The 14,553-nt window shown below is 48.0% G+C and overlaps 1 non-coding gene across 1 annotated transcript; it reads right to left on the bottom strand.

Annotated features, from left to right (window-relative positions):
• Positions 1-6,262: 6,262 nt before the first annotated feature.
• On the bottom strand, positions 6,263-6,377 carry LOC118698492 (U5 spliceosomal RNA). The gene has a single exon (XR_004981893.1). It is a non-coding gene; the product is annotated as a U5 spliceosomal RNA (small nuclear RNA).
• Between the last annotated feature and the right edge of the window lie 8,176 nt (positions 6,378-14,553).

The following is a 14,553-nucleotide window of genomic DNA, read 5'->3' as shown; positions in this document are numbered from 1 at the left end:
TCTTTTAATGACTTTGCTCTCTTCCATTTTTAGTTGTGATGCACTCGATGAGATGAGGTGGATATGAGGCTTCTCTGTGTAATTCTAAGCTAAAGAGAGCTGGATTATCTCTTCTTAAAGGTGAGAATTCCTGAGATGTGCTTTGTTCTCACATCTACTCACTTTTCATCCTCCATGCCCCACATGCACCATTAAAACAAAGTGCTCTGAGTGTGGAACAGTGGAGCATTAAAAGGCCATTAATCATGGCTTTGTACTCCTTGCTGCTGGATGTTAATTTTAATTTACAGTCACTTATTCAGTTCCCCTTCAGTGGAGTGGCTGGCTCTGCTCCTAAAGGCCAGGACAATGAGGGAAGGGGCAGAAAGTCACCTCAGGCAGGGACAGGAGGGGTGTGGAGGGGCTCCCTGGGGATCCCCATTCTTCTGGTCCCTCCTCCTTTCCCTGTGTTTACAAAATCGGGAATTTGATTGTCCAGATGGAGGAGCTTTCAAACTCTACTGGAGGAGAGAATGACATTTCCCAGCTGCTCTTAAATAAAAAGAAAAAAAAAAAAAAAACTAAGGAAGGAAGAGGAAAATTACTGATTAATCATGTCTGGTCCACAGGGTAACAATTATCATGTTAATTGGGGAAGAGTCAATAGTGAGGAAATCAGGACAAGATCACCTGGTCTCCTGCCAGCCACTTTCCACTTTCTAGGAGACAACTCCTGCCAGTTTGGGGACAGAGGCACTGCCAGCCATGTAGGGAGGGTCAGGCCTGGAGCCACCCCATCAGAGCTGCAGGGAATGGAAAGCTTTGGTGGGTTCTGATTTATGTTGGGATCCTCGTTGTCCTTCCTGGGCTGCTGGGAAGGCTGGAAGTGACAATGCTCCTGGTGGGAACATCTCAGTGCAGGGCTGGGAAGCAGCTGCTTGGAGGGGTGGATCAGCCTGAGGTGATGGATGTGCCCATGAGGTGAGGAGTTAGCAGATGTGTCAGCTTGGTTGTTCCCAGTCTTGGTCATCACACACACATTAACTCATGGGGAAAGGGCTGGTTATCATAAAATCATGGAATGGTTTGGGTGGGACCTTAAAGGTCATCCAGTGCCCCCCCTGCCATGGGCAGGGACAACTTCCATCATCCCAGGGTGCTCCAAGCCCCATCCAGCCTGGCTTTGGACACTTCCAGGGATCCAGGAGCGCCCAGAGCTGCTCTGGGCACCCTGTTCATTGTGATGTGAAGAAATGGAGACATCTTCCTGCTACAACAGAAAGAAGAAAACATCACCAGGTTGTATTTCTTTAATAACAGAACCAGTTTTGTTTATTCCTAGAGTGTCTACAAATTCTGTTGCCTGTCCCCACAGTCCCTCATTCCCTCAGGGATGCTCTTTTTATTGCTTCTAGAAGTTATAGTTTCTTACTATATGGGGTTCAGGGTTAGGGCTTTCCCTAAACAGGCACCCTGCTTTTCCTTGCACTGCAGGATGAACTCCATGGTTACAAGCCTGCAGGAAAACATGGAATTTTCCCATAGAATATGGAGAGCTCCTCTTCACACTGCTGGTGAATGAGAGCTCTTCCTCACATTTCTGGTCAGGGATCCTAAAGTATATGGGATCCCTTATTTTTATAGATATATAAATGTACCCAGCACAAAGGGGAGGGGTGGAGAGCAGCAATGTGAGATGCTGATTGAGTGTCCTGAGCCTCAACTTCATCTGGATGGTTTGATCTCCTTTCAAAAGTTTCAGTGACAGGCAGACCAAAAAGGAAAGGTCTGTGAAGAGGAGCACGTTTCAAGGGTGCATTTCTTTAAGAGGAACAAAACTTCCCTGTCATCCACCTCTGGCTTCTGCTGGACTGCCTGTGGGAGTAGCCAGTGACATGGGCAAAATATTGAGTCCTGGTAAGGCTGTGCTGGTTGGCAGCTGGGAATGTTATGCCCCTCAATGTGTTGTTTTCCAAGTCTGATGCCAGGAAATCAGTTTTATGACTTGGAGCGTGACAAAAATTTGCCTGAGTGAGCGTTGTCCCTTTTGGGACAGCACTGGGCTCAATTAATGCAGCATCTACACATGGAGACCATCCCTGGGAAACTGTCCTGTCAGCTCACCCAGATTCCTGCCTGCAGAGAGCCACTGGATGTGGCTCTTAAAAGAAAAAAAAAAGTGATGAAGGAAAAGGAAAATTACTGATAATTAATGATGGATGGGTGCCCAAGAAACCTGGGCTCTCTGAGAGGTGAGGCACAGCCCCCCCTTGGCTGTGAGCCTCTCTGATCAAGAAGAAGGAGCTGAAGCAAGTCTCCATCTCCTGCGCTTCTTCTGTGAGCAGCCCTTCAGAAGCAGCAGATGGGTCCAGCACGGCACCAACACAATCAGAAATAGCTCTGGCACAGCTCCCTGTGTGATTTCAGACTGTCTCGTCAGTGGCCATGTGGCCATGCTGCAGGAACTGCTGGAAAAAGTCAACTCCGAGCTTGCAGAGCCAGGATCTCATTAGGCACGGCAGGGAGGAGCAGGAAAACAAACACCTGGCACCACCACGTCCCTTCAGCAAGGAGGATTGTGGTGTAAAAGGCAAAGACTGTGGTACTTATAATTCTCTCTCCCAGGATTTCTCCTGAGGAAGGCAGTGAGAGGCTCAGAGAAGAAGACAAAACAATTCTTATCTCTCCCTGCTGCTCCTGTTGTTTGGCACATGTGGAATGTGTTATGGAGATTGCTTGCTGAAGGTGAGGGTTGTTTGGATTGATTGGCCAATTGGGTAAAAGCTGTGTTGTGATGGTTGGAGGCAGTCATGGGTTTTTCTTGAGTATCTGTTTAGTATAGTATCTCTTTAGTATTTATAGGTGATATTTTTGCCTGATGTCTGGGAGGAAAGATGAGGAGGACTCCATCTTATCAGAAGGCTATTTAATTATTATATTATATTATATTATATTATATTATATTATATTATATTATATTATATTATATTATATTATATTATATTATATTATATTATATTATACATTTTACATCACATCTAAATTGAATCTGCCAAGCACTCAACCCTGCACACACTGCACAGAATCTCGTGACTGTCCCGACACACACACACCTGGATTCAATTGGTCAGTGAATCAAAACACTCACACCAGAATCCAATTATCAATTCCCTTCAGGTAAACAATCTTCCACAATGCATTCCACTTGTGACCAGCACAGGAGCAGTAAATGAGGTAAGAATTGTTTTGATCATTCTTTTCTCTGCTTCTCTCAGGTTCGGGGAATGTGAATCCCACAAATATTCTTTAGTGCAGCATCTCTTTGGTATGTAGTTTAGCATAGTATTAGTGTAATATGGTATAGCTTAATAAAGCATTTGTTCAGCATTCCTGAATCATGGAGTCAGAGCACATTATTCCCCAGATGGAATAATTCCCTACTACTAAGAGGCAAACCCAGCATTTGCAGAGCATCTTCCCACCTGCCTGGGCTGGGACTGACAGAAGGACTGCCATCAGCTGCAGGGATGACAGGATTTGTGCTCCCAGCCTGGGCTCTGGGCTGGTCCCAGGGCCTCTGAGACAGGCCAGGGTGCTGCAGTGGGCATCAACAATAAGAGGGGTCTCCTATTAGCACCGACCTTTGAGGATGTGAAAGTGAAAAGAGCAGGGAAGAAATATATAAAAAAAAATCAAGTCTAAGCCAGTGGAATGTCTCTGGTTTATTCATTGCTGACTGATTTCTTATTTGCTATTTATTTATTTACTTGAAGGCAAGGTGACCTTCAAAGCTGCTGCTTGTCCCTGGCAGCCTCTTGCTTGCAGGTTGCATGTTAAATCTGGCTGGGCACTGACACTGAGCATCCCAGGCATCCTGTGGGGGAATCTCTGCCCCTCAATTTCAGTGCTGTTTAAAAGCAGGAGTCTGCTTTGGGTAGCCAGGCTGGGTTTGAAAGCCTAAACCATAAAAAGCTGTACGGAAAATGTGAGCCTGGTGATGCAAATTCCCCTGGATTTCTGTTCCACCTCATCCCACTCATGTGAGGGATGAGTGGCTCTGACTCTGTGCCATAGAGGGACTGTTTGCAGGTCCCACAGCAGATGTGGGAATGTTTTCTCCCTCCAAACTCTGCCTTTGCAGAGAACAATCATCCACCTCCCACAGATCCAATGCAACACAGTTTATTTTCATTTTTAACAGCCTGTAAACCCAAGCATCTTTCCCTCCAGCCTTTTCCACTCACCAGGGATGTCCATGCAGGTCTCCAAGGTGATTTTTACGGCCTCCAGAACAGCAAGGTGACCACAACCACAGCCACAAATGCATCCAAACTGTGTCTGTGGAGAATGACCAAGAGATGATGACAAGAGAGGCTCCCAGGGCAGGAGCCAAAGGAAAAGATGGGATGTCTGTGGTGTTCACAGCACTGCCAAGATGCCAGCAATGATTTGTTGGCAGCCAAACACTTCAAGCCAGGACCTTGCAAGCCAGGCATCTCATTCAGGGTCTGTAGTGTGCCCTGGACACTTCCCACCTGGGAGACTTCCCTTTATTATTCCAAATAAATTCAGTGCTATGCTCAGTGTCACAATTAATGCAGCAGGACCTGACTCTGGGCTGCTGTGAACACATGAAAACATTTCCCTGTGCTCTCAGACAGATGCCACACTTCACCCAGACATGGAGGGGTTTTCTGGGAGGGAAAATTGGGCACCCTGGGTTTCACTTGTGTAAACAGAAAATTTTGGGGGAATCAAGGCAGGAAATGAAGGCAGGCAAAAAATAAAGGCAGGAAACTCATTTCTTGAAGGAGAGGGGTGTGAATGGTCTAAAGTATTCCTTTTCTTTCCCTTCCTTTCACCATTAATTGGGGTGAAAACGGTCCCAAAGAGTGGGCATACTGAATTCAAGATAAAGGTTCCACTTTGGTAAACACACAACCTTAACTTGGCAAATCTTACCCATAATTTTGGATGTACATCACTTTAGGAGGAGCTATTTCTTTCCCTTGGCACCAGGGGCTGCTTCAGAGGTAAAAGCAGAGCCAAGGAATGGTTTGGGTTGGAAGGAACCTTAAAGCCCACCCAGTGCCACCCCTGCCATGGCAGAAACACCTTCCACTGTCCCAGGCTGCTCCAAACCCTGTCCAGCCTGGCCTTGGGCACTGCCAGGGATCCAGGGGCAGCCACAGCTTCTCTGCCCACCCTCACAATAAAGAATTTCTACCCAATATCCCACCTAAATCTCCCGGTTTTAGTTTAAAACCATTTCCCCTCATACTATCAGTATCTGCTGGGGTAAAGTCACACACCTCCTTTTACATCAGCCCCTTTGGGCCCTGGCAGGGGCTCTGAGCTCTCCCTGGAGCCTCCTCTGCTCCAGGTGAGCACCCCCAGCTCCAGAGCAGAGGGGCTCCAGCATCTCTGAAGTCTCCTCTGGAATCACTGCAAGAGGTCCAGGGGGGAGTGTAAGAGCCTGAATGAGGGATGTGGGACTCCAGGCAGCTCTTCAAAATGCAGTTTATTGTATTTTATTCAATTTATATTATATTGATGTCACAGCAGCCCAGGGTGGTGGGTGACAGAGCTGTGCCCACAGCTGTCAGCTCCAGCTGCAGGCAGGCCTGCAGAACCTTTGGTTTTGGTTACAGTGCATTATAGACTTTTCTTTGCTGAGCATCTTCATGCAGTAGAACCAATCTATACCTGAACTGTTATCTACAGCCTGTCATAACTACTGTAATTACCATATTCATGTTACTGTTCTCCAATCACTCAAAGTTAGTGCATTACAGTTTAAGCTAGAAGTTGTTTTTCAGTTTTCTTGCAGTGGGAAATTCTGAGACCTTTTTCCTACTTGCACCATTTGCTGCCTTGTTTGCCTGTGCTCTCTTTGTGCTTGGTAAAAACATCTTCTTGTTTGGGGTGGGTTTATCCTTTGCTCTAAGCCATAAAACCCCTTCTAACTAACACACCCTTTGCCTCCTTGGTTAGCCAGTGAGACTGGCTCAGCAATTCTTTTCTTCTGTATCAAAACTTGCTTCCATCTCTATTCCTTCATCAGACTCTACATTTAAAAATCTTTCTGCTAAGCACACATATCTGTGAGACTTTCTTGTCAAATTTTCATCCTTCCCAAGAGTGGAGGATCCTAAACCCAAATAATTCATTCCCTCAGCTGGAACAGCCTGGGTTACCACCCAACCCATCGTAACCCCCTCTCTACAACACTTTGTGCTGTTAAGTGTGCTAGATCTACTCTGTTTTTTGACCACAAAAGAGCAGCTCTGCCAAAGCAGAGCCACCAAAAATTCCCAGTCACTCGTGACTGTTCCTCTCCACGGAAATCTTTAGTAAAAGGCGAAAGATTTCTTCGATCTGAAGAGAAACCAGAGGATGCCCTTGGGTCCCTCCCCAGACCCTGCCCTGCATGGATGTTCCTCTACAGGACAGGGTGACCTGTGCCACCCCCAGTTTGACCCTGTGCTGTCCCCAGACGGGTCCCCTGTCAGTGTCACAGCCTGTGCTGTGTCCCCACTCAAGTGTTCCCATGGCAAAAATGGGAATTGTGAGCAGAGCTGTGCAACTGGCCCGTGGTGCACCCTGGGTATGCAAATTAGCTGAATACTAATGAGGCATAGGTAATGAGCTCTAGGGGAACATGAGACAAATGCCTTTTGTGCCTGGGCTGGCTCAGCTCAGCTCCTGTTCCAACCAACACAGAATCCCAGGAGGGTTTGGGTGGGAAGGGACCTTAAATCCCACCCAGTGCCATCCCTGCCATGGCAGGGACACCTTCCACTGTCCCAGGCTGCTCCAAACCCTGTCCAGCCTGGCCTTGGACACTGCCAGGTATCCAGGGAAATCCTGAGAGCCCCTGCTGATGCAGAAAATGTGACTTTTTTGGGTCTCTGTGGTGACAATCTTTGTGACTGGGCTGCTGGCAGGGGCACATCAGCTCCATGCCTTGAGTTAGATGGTCCCAGGGCACAGACCCCTGCAAAGGTTTATTTTAATTAAAAAAAAATCTCTTGGAGCATGGGCAGGAGCGGGAGAATCTGTGCTGGAAGGCAGCAACTCCAATGCAATGATTTGAGAAAAAAACCTCAGAGCAAAGCCTGAGATCCCTGAGCAGGGCTGACTCAGCCCCTGGATGCAGAACCGGGACGTGGTGAGCGAGATGAGGAGAATCATTTCTCATCTGGGCATGGCAGAAGGGGGGACACCCTGCTCTGATGTCTGTGCCTGCAAGGGAGCATCCAGTGCTTGGAGAGACATCAGGAGAGAGCAGCAAAAGTGACTCAGAAGTCTGGAGGACAAACTCTGAGTGGCAAATGTGTCAAATTTACCCCGTTCAGTTCCTGGGGGTGACACTGGAGAGGCACCTCCTTATGGAGATGTTTGGCTGATTCTGCAGGGGAGTTTCAGAGGAAATGAGAGAAAACATTGCTCAAATCAGGCTGGAGGAGGTAAAGACTGAGGTGAATCAGGGAGAGGATTTAACATGCTGGGAGAAGGTCCTGAGCAATCTGGTGGATTTTCTGTCACCTCAGAACAAACTCTGGAAATCAGGCTGTAGTTCAACACAAAGCACTGCATCCCAAACAAGAGCAGGTGGGGAAAAACAAGTGAGTTATTGTATAAAGATATGTAATATTTATGATATTTCACAAGATTTCATTTATTAATTTAAAACATTACATTTATTATATAATAAATTATATAATTATATAAATAAATGTTATATAATTATATAATTATATAATAAATAATATAGTTAATTCCAGGTGGGGAAAAACAAGTGGGTTATGATATAAAGATATGTAATACTTATGATATTTTAAAATATTTTCTTAATTAATTTTAAAAATACATTTATGATATACTAAATGTAAAGTCCATAGTTAATTATAAGTATATAAATCTCTGAAATCAAGCCAAAATCCAGGCCAGCAGAAAGGTTGTGAAGCTCAATCTGGAGCAAGATCCAAACCCTCTGAGCACATTTAAGGCTCCATCACTCTGCAAAATTTAATTTTGCAGCCCTGCTCTGACCCAGCAGGGGCTGCCTGGCTGCAGCTGTACAAAGGGAACAGGATGGAGCAGCAGCAGATGCAGAAGTGCAGGAGAGTCCTGAGACTGTGATGTGCTACTGCTGCTGTTGGGAAGAAGCAAAACAGTTGTTTTTTTGTTTTTCCAGGATCATTCACACTGATTCCATGAGTTTCTGATGCCCCAAACTGAGTGAAGGCTTGGACAGGGGTCTGCTTTTCTCTGCTTCACCATTTCCTCCATCACCTATTCCTAGGGATGTTCCTGGCAGTCCAAAGAGCTGAGCTTTATTTTCACCTCCTCCTTTGCCAAATTTCAGCTTGGGGGGTTCTAACCTCTATTTTTTTTTCCCCTATATCACCACGTGTTTCTCACAGATCCATATTCTTCTCCCACTCCCAGCAGCCTGTGAAGATCTTGTCCTGCCAGGCAGGCTCATCTAAAGGCCTCAAGATCAGCTGTCAGAAATGATGAAGATGTTCCCAATTCCCAGGCTGAGCAGCCAGGATGGGGTTTGCAATCAGTTTTAATCACAAGTAACTGAGTGGATTGGGAGCCACGAGCCCTGTCTGCAGGCAGCTGTGATGTAATGGAGATGACACTTCAGAACTGGGTCTGAGGGTTGTTTTTGGGCAAGGCAGCCTCAAAATTAGCCTCAGTGCAGGGGAAAAAAAGAAAAGTATAAAGAGAGTGAATGCTGCAGGCTCACACCGCTAAGAGTTCCCTCCCTGCTGGGAAAGACAATAATCAAAATTAATTTGTGGAGGAAGGCAGGCACTCAAAGAGAAATCAAACAGGTGACCACAGCTGGTGTGAAATTTCACAGGATGGGAAAGGAAGAGGGCTGGAAGGAAACAGCTGCCAGCTGTCCCTGCCTTCCTGAGCCTGCAGGAACAGAGAGCCCTTTCCTCAAGATGCTTGGATGCTGAATGCATGAGAAACAGCCCTTTGGAGGAAGGAGAAATCTCCTGGGAGCAAACCTGATGTCTTTAAATGCATGTTCAGGTTAGTCAAGCAGCACATGGCAAGTGATGGATATCACAGGCTCTTTTCCACAGAGCAGAGTCCCTGCTTGCTGCTGCTTCTCCCCTGCTCTGCTGCATCCACATCCTGGGTCCAGCCTGGACTGCTGTGCTCTGGATCTTAAAACAAAGAATTAATGGCTTCATGTTGAAATAAAGTAGGTTTAGATGAGATGCCAGGAAGAAATGCTCTCCTGTTAGGGAGGTGAGGCCCTGGCACAGGTGCCCAGAGGAGCTGTGGCTGCCCCTGGATCCCTGGAAGTGTCCAAGGCCAGGTTGGACAGGGTTTGGAGCTCCCTGGGATGGTGGAAGGTGTCCATGCCCATGGCAGGGGGTGGAATGAGATGAGCTTCAAGGAAAGGACCAGGTTCATGATGTCAGAAGATCTCACAGAATAAAAACGCTTCCGTCCTCAGCTAAGGAAGGTGACGCTGGATTTGTCTCATTTGCACACACATCATGGGGGGTTTTGCCTCTTTAAATTTGTCCCATTTGCACAAACATCATGGGGTATATCACACTGCAACAATGGGGGTTTTTGCCTCTCTGGATTTGTCCCATTTGCACACACACCATGGGGGTTTTTACCTCTCTGGATTTGTCCCATTTGCACACACACCATGGGGGTTTTTGCCTTTCTGGATTTGTCCCATTTGCACTCACACCATGGGGGGTTTTACCTCTTTAGATTTGTCCCATTTGCACACACACCATGGGGGTTTTTGCCTCTTTAGATTTGTCCCATTTGCACTCACACCATGGGGGTTTTTACTTCTCTGGATTTGTCCCATTTGCACACACACCATGGGGGTTTTTACCTCTCTGGATTTGTCCCATTTGCACACACACCATGGGGGTTTTTACTTCTCTGGATTTGTCCCATTTGCACTCACACTATGGGGGTTTTTTCCTCTCTGGATTTGTCCCATTTGCACACACACCATGGGGGTTTTTGCCTCTGTAGATTTGTCCCATTTGCACTCACACCATGGGGGTTTTTACTTCTCTGGATTTGTCCCATTTGCACACACACCATGGGGGTTTTTACCTCTCTGGATTTGTCCCATTTGCACACACACCATGGGGGTTTTTACTTCTCTGGATTTGTCCCATTTGCACACACACCATGGGGGTTTTTACCTCTTTAGATTTGTCCCATTTGCACACACACCATGGGGGTTTTTGCCTCTTTAGATTTGTCCTATTTGCACACACACTGTCGCAGACATCTTTCATGAAAAATCCTTTCTTAGGATTTTTCCTTGTGACAAGCTGCAGTTCAGCAACCAAAGTAAACAATGGTTATCTGCTGCTGTGGAATGCAACAGGTGATTGGTCTCCTGTGGGTGTTTGGATTTCTTGACCACTCATGGCAGAGCTGGCTCTTGCTCTGTCTGAGACACAGATCTTTGTTATTCATTCTTTTCTATTCTTAGCTTAGCTAGCATCTCAAGAAACCTTTTCCTTTCTATTGCTTTTTAGTATAGTCTAATGTAACATATATCATAAAATAATAAATCAAGCCTTCTGATCATGGAGCCAACATTCTCGTCTCTTCTTCATCCTGAAAACCCTTGTGACCACAGTCACAATTGGTGACCCCCGACTGAGGAGGACAATCATCACTTGGTGAGACCACCAGAGGAGCATTGCTGCACTGGGTAAACCCTGAATGTGTGGCATTGATGGTTGCTTCACAAGTGACCACAGAAGTGGATTCTAGCCAGGAGCTGAAGAACTGAAGATCCGAATTTGGACAGAGTTCACAGCAAGGCTGACCACAAAGGGAACCTTCTGAAAAGCCTCCAGGAAGATGTTCGGAAAGCTCAGCAGCACCGTGCAGATAGCCAGAGAGTCCTGGACACTGTCACAAGGTACTGTTGGTTTTTCCCCTCCTAAAGATGAGGTCAATCGCAGTTTGTGGCTGCTCATCTGGAGGACTCCTCCCCTAGAGGATGAGGTTCCATTCTCCCCTTCAGAGGAGAAACTTATTGCCCTCTGGCAAAAATGGGGTGAAGAGGACAGAATTCTCCTGTTGGAGGCAGATCTCCATGAGTTTTTTGGATGGGCAAAGCTCTTTGGGTTTTTTACGAATGTGCTATATGCCCTCGATGTGTTTGTCTGGGAGTGTATGGGCTCCATTTTCCAATTCTTTTTATACCGGGGGTTCGGATGCCCCTCGATTTATCCAACCTTTTTGAAGCTCTTTCTAGTCTTGAAACGGAGAGCAGCTGTTTTTCCCTGGATTGCTAACTGCAAGGGGCAAGCCCCGTTCCCCCCAATTCCGGGGGAAGACCCTTTGGAGGGGGACGCTCTGCTGCTTTCCAGCCCCCCTGAACCACAGTGGGGGGGCGAAGTTTCGCCCGCAGCCGAAGTTTTTTTTACTGCGTCTTCGGAGCATGCTCAGACGGAGCCGTTTGTTCCCCCCTCCCGTTGCTCTCAGGGGGGATGGGAGTGGGCGGCGCTGCCCCGGCCAGCGCCATGGGCACCGCCCCGGCCAGCGCCGCGGGCGCCGCCCCAACCCGCCCCGCGGGTGCGGGCGGTTCCCCCCGCGGCCCGTCCCGCGGCCGCCCCTCCGGGGGAGCCTGTGGGCGCTCCGGCCGCGGTTCCGCCGGCTTCCCTGCCTGCATCTATCTCAGAGACACCGCTTCCCGCGGCTGCGCCGATGTTGCTGGGCAACAGCGATCCACCGCTCCCCCCGGCCGTCCCGCCGCCTTCTGCGACTGCGGTTCCGCGGCCGATGTCAGAGTCCGGCGCAGAAGAAGCTGCCGACCCCGTGCCGCCCCCGCCGCCTCCCCAGGCGGCCCCGCTGCCCGCCCCTGCGGGGACTCCGTTCTCCATGTCCGCGTCAGAGGCTGCCTTGGAGCCGGCGGCAGCAGCAGAGGCACCTCCTGCATCCAGCGTGACTTCCTCCCCGAGTTTTTCGGGTTGTCCCGGGGCTGCCCCTACGGGGGGAGCTGGGACAAGGGAAGAGGGCGTCAGCCTGTCCTTCCGTGGAGGAGGCATGGCCCGACAGCTGGCTGTGGGCGCAGCCCGGCTGTCTGTTTTCAAGATCAGCATTCTTGGCGGGTTGGGGGGTGTTTGGTCCGGGTTTTCTCCCTGGGGGATGCGAATCTCTCTGCCGCCCCTCGCACGCCCCAGCGGCGAGGGGGAGGTGGGTCCTGGAAGTTCTGCCCCTGGTCCCCAGCCCAGAGCGGGTGGCGGTGGTGCCGTGAGGCAGATGGGAGGAACACCTGGTGCATTTGCATTGCAGAGGCAGAGGGCACAGCAGGAAGCGAGCATCGCTTGTCTGCTGTGGGGAAAGGACATCCCCAGACCCGAGACGAAGTTTCTCGGGACAGCTTCTGTCTTCCCATTGCCGGCATGCCTCGGTGATTTTGGGGAAAGGAAGCGTTTGGTCACCCCTTCTGCCATTGTACTGGCAGCAGGGTGCGGGTCTGTGCCAATGCAGAGCCTGCCTCGGGGGCTGGGCCTGGGCTGTCTGGCTTGGTTGCTTGGGCCAGGGCCACCTCCCAGCCTCCTGTTGAGTTTGGGGGCTTTGCTTCCCCCTTCTGGTCCTGGGCCACCTTTCAGTGGGCCAGGTCTGGGGTTCCTGATCCTTCCACATGGGCCAGGGCCCCCAAGGGCCTCTCTCTGGCTCCTCTGCTGCTGCTCTTTCCGACAAGACAAAAAAAAAAAAAAAAAAAAAAAAAAAAAAAAAAAAAAAAAAAAAAAAAAAAAAAAATTAAATTGAATAAAAAAAGGGTGAAAGAGCTGGCAGAGCAGCTCAGAGGCATTGAGGAGCCAGGGATTGGCTTCAGCCCAAGTTGTTCAATGAAGGGCTGTGGCAAGACATTTCAGAAATTTTCTAATTTTCTCAAAATTGTTTGAAGACTGTCAATGGACTTTTGATAAATATTGATGGACCTTTTTCTGTAGCAAGCCTGTTTCAGGACCAAAAGAAACTTTCAGATATGGCAAAGAGGAACATCTTCAAGCCATGGACTTTTCCTGAAACTCAGCTGCTTGGACTTGAATTTTCTTTGCATTGTTTTTGCATTTTCTTATATTATAGAATTGTTTTAGTAATATGATAGAATTTTATGTTCTACAGGTGAAGAAATTCCCAGTGCATTCCACAGGAGCACTTGAGTGGAGTTTGATTGGCAACAGATAACCTGTCAAGTGTTTGTCTTTTTCTTCGGCATGAGTACAGCAGAGAAAATTACAAACACTTTTTCCTTTTAATTTAACTAAATAAAAAAAGGTGACATGTCGCAGACATCTTTCATGAAAAATCCTTTCTTAGGATTTTTCCTTGTGACAAGCTGCAGTTCAGCAACCAAAGTAAACAATGGTTATCTGCTGCTGTGGAATGCAACAGGTGATTGGTCTCCTGTGGGTGTTTGGATTTCTTGACCACTCATGGCAGAGCTGGCTCTTGCTCTGTCTGAGACACAGATCTTTGTTATTCATTCTTTTCTATTCTTAGCTTAGCTAGCATCTCAAGAAACCTTTTCCTTTCTATTGCTTTTTAGTATAGTCTAATGTAACATATATCATAAAATAATAAATCAAGCCTTCTGATCATGGAGCCAACATTCTCGTCTCTTCTTCATCCTGAAAACCCTTGTGACCACAGTCACACACACACCATGGGGGTTTTTGCCTCTTTAGATTTGTCCCATTTGCACTCACACCATGGGGGTTTTTACCTTTCTGGATTTGTCCCATTTGCACTCACACCATGGGGGTTTTTGCCTTTCTGGATTTGTCCCATTTGCACACACACCATGGGGGCTTTTGCCTTTCTGGATTTGTCCCATTTGCACTCACACCGTGGGGGTTTTTACCTCTCTGGATTTGTCCCATTTGCACTCACACCATGGGGGTTTTTCCTCTTTAAATTTGTCCCATTTGCACTCACACCATGGGGGTTTTTGCCTTTCTGGATTTGTCCCATTTGCACACACACCATGGGGGTTTTTGCCTCTCTCTCTCCTGCCCTTGCTGGGTCACTCCAGGCTGCTGGACCATCCATCCACAGCTCTCCCCTTGTCACAATGGATCATGGCATGGCCCTTTCCTGCAGCCTGTGTCCTGCTGCACTGCTGGTGTGCTCCCTCCTGCCCTGTCACATCAAATCACTGCCTCCCCCTGCCTCCAGCCATCTCTAATATTCAATGACTCAGAAAGGAGCTGACCTTTATCAATAAGATGATGTCACCTGCTGAAAGAAAGTCCTGATAAAGGTAAGAGCGGGCAACCTGATCTCCTTCCTGATCTCTGTGTCCAGAACTGCAAACCACAATAAAAGGATCTGTTCCTGATGAAAATTCAGCTCCCTGTGCTGACCTCAGCCTGCTGTGTGCTTGGAGACAGGGATCTGTCCAGGGAAGGGCAACCTGCTGCATATTCACTTCCCAGATAAATTCTTCTCTAAAGCCAGACTTGGGGAAGGTCAGTCTGAGTGGAGAGGGGAAAGGTGGCCAGCACATTTCACTTAAATCATCTTTTGTTA

The sequence above is a fragment of the Molothrus ater genome, chromosome 5, assembly GCF_012460135.2.
Source record: "Molothrus ater isolate BHLD 08-10-18 breed brown headed cowbird chromosome 5, BPBGC_Mater_1.1, whole genome shotgun sequence".
Classification (NCBI taxonomy): domain Eukaryota; kingdom Metazoa; phylum Chordata; class Aves; order Passeriformes; family Icteridae; genus Molothrus; species Molothrus ater.
The sequence above is the reverse complement of the archived record's forward strand: the minus strand, read 5'-3'. Positions and strand labels throughout refer to the sequence as shown.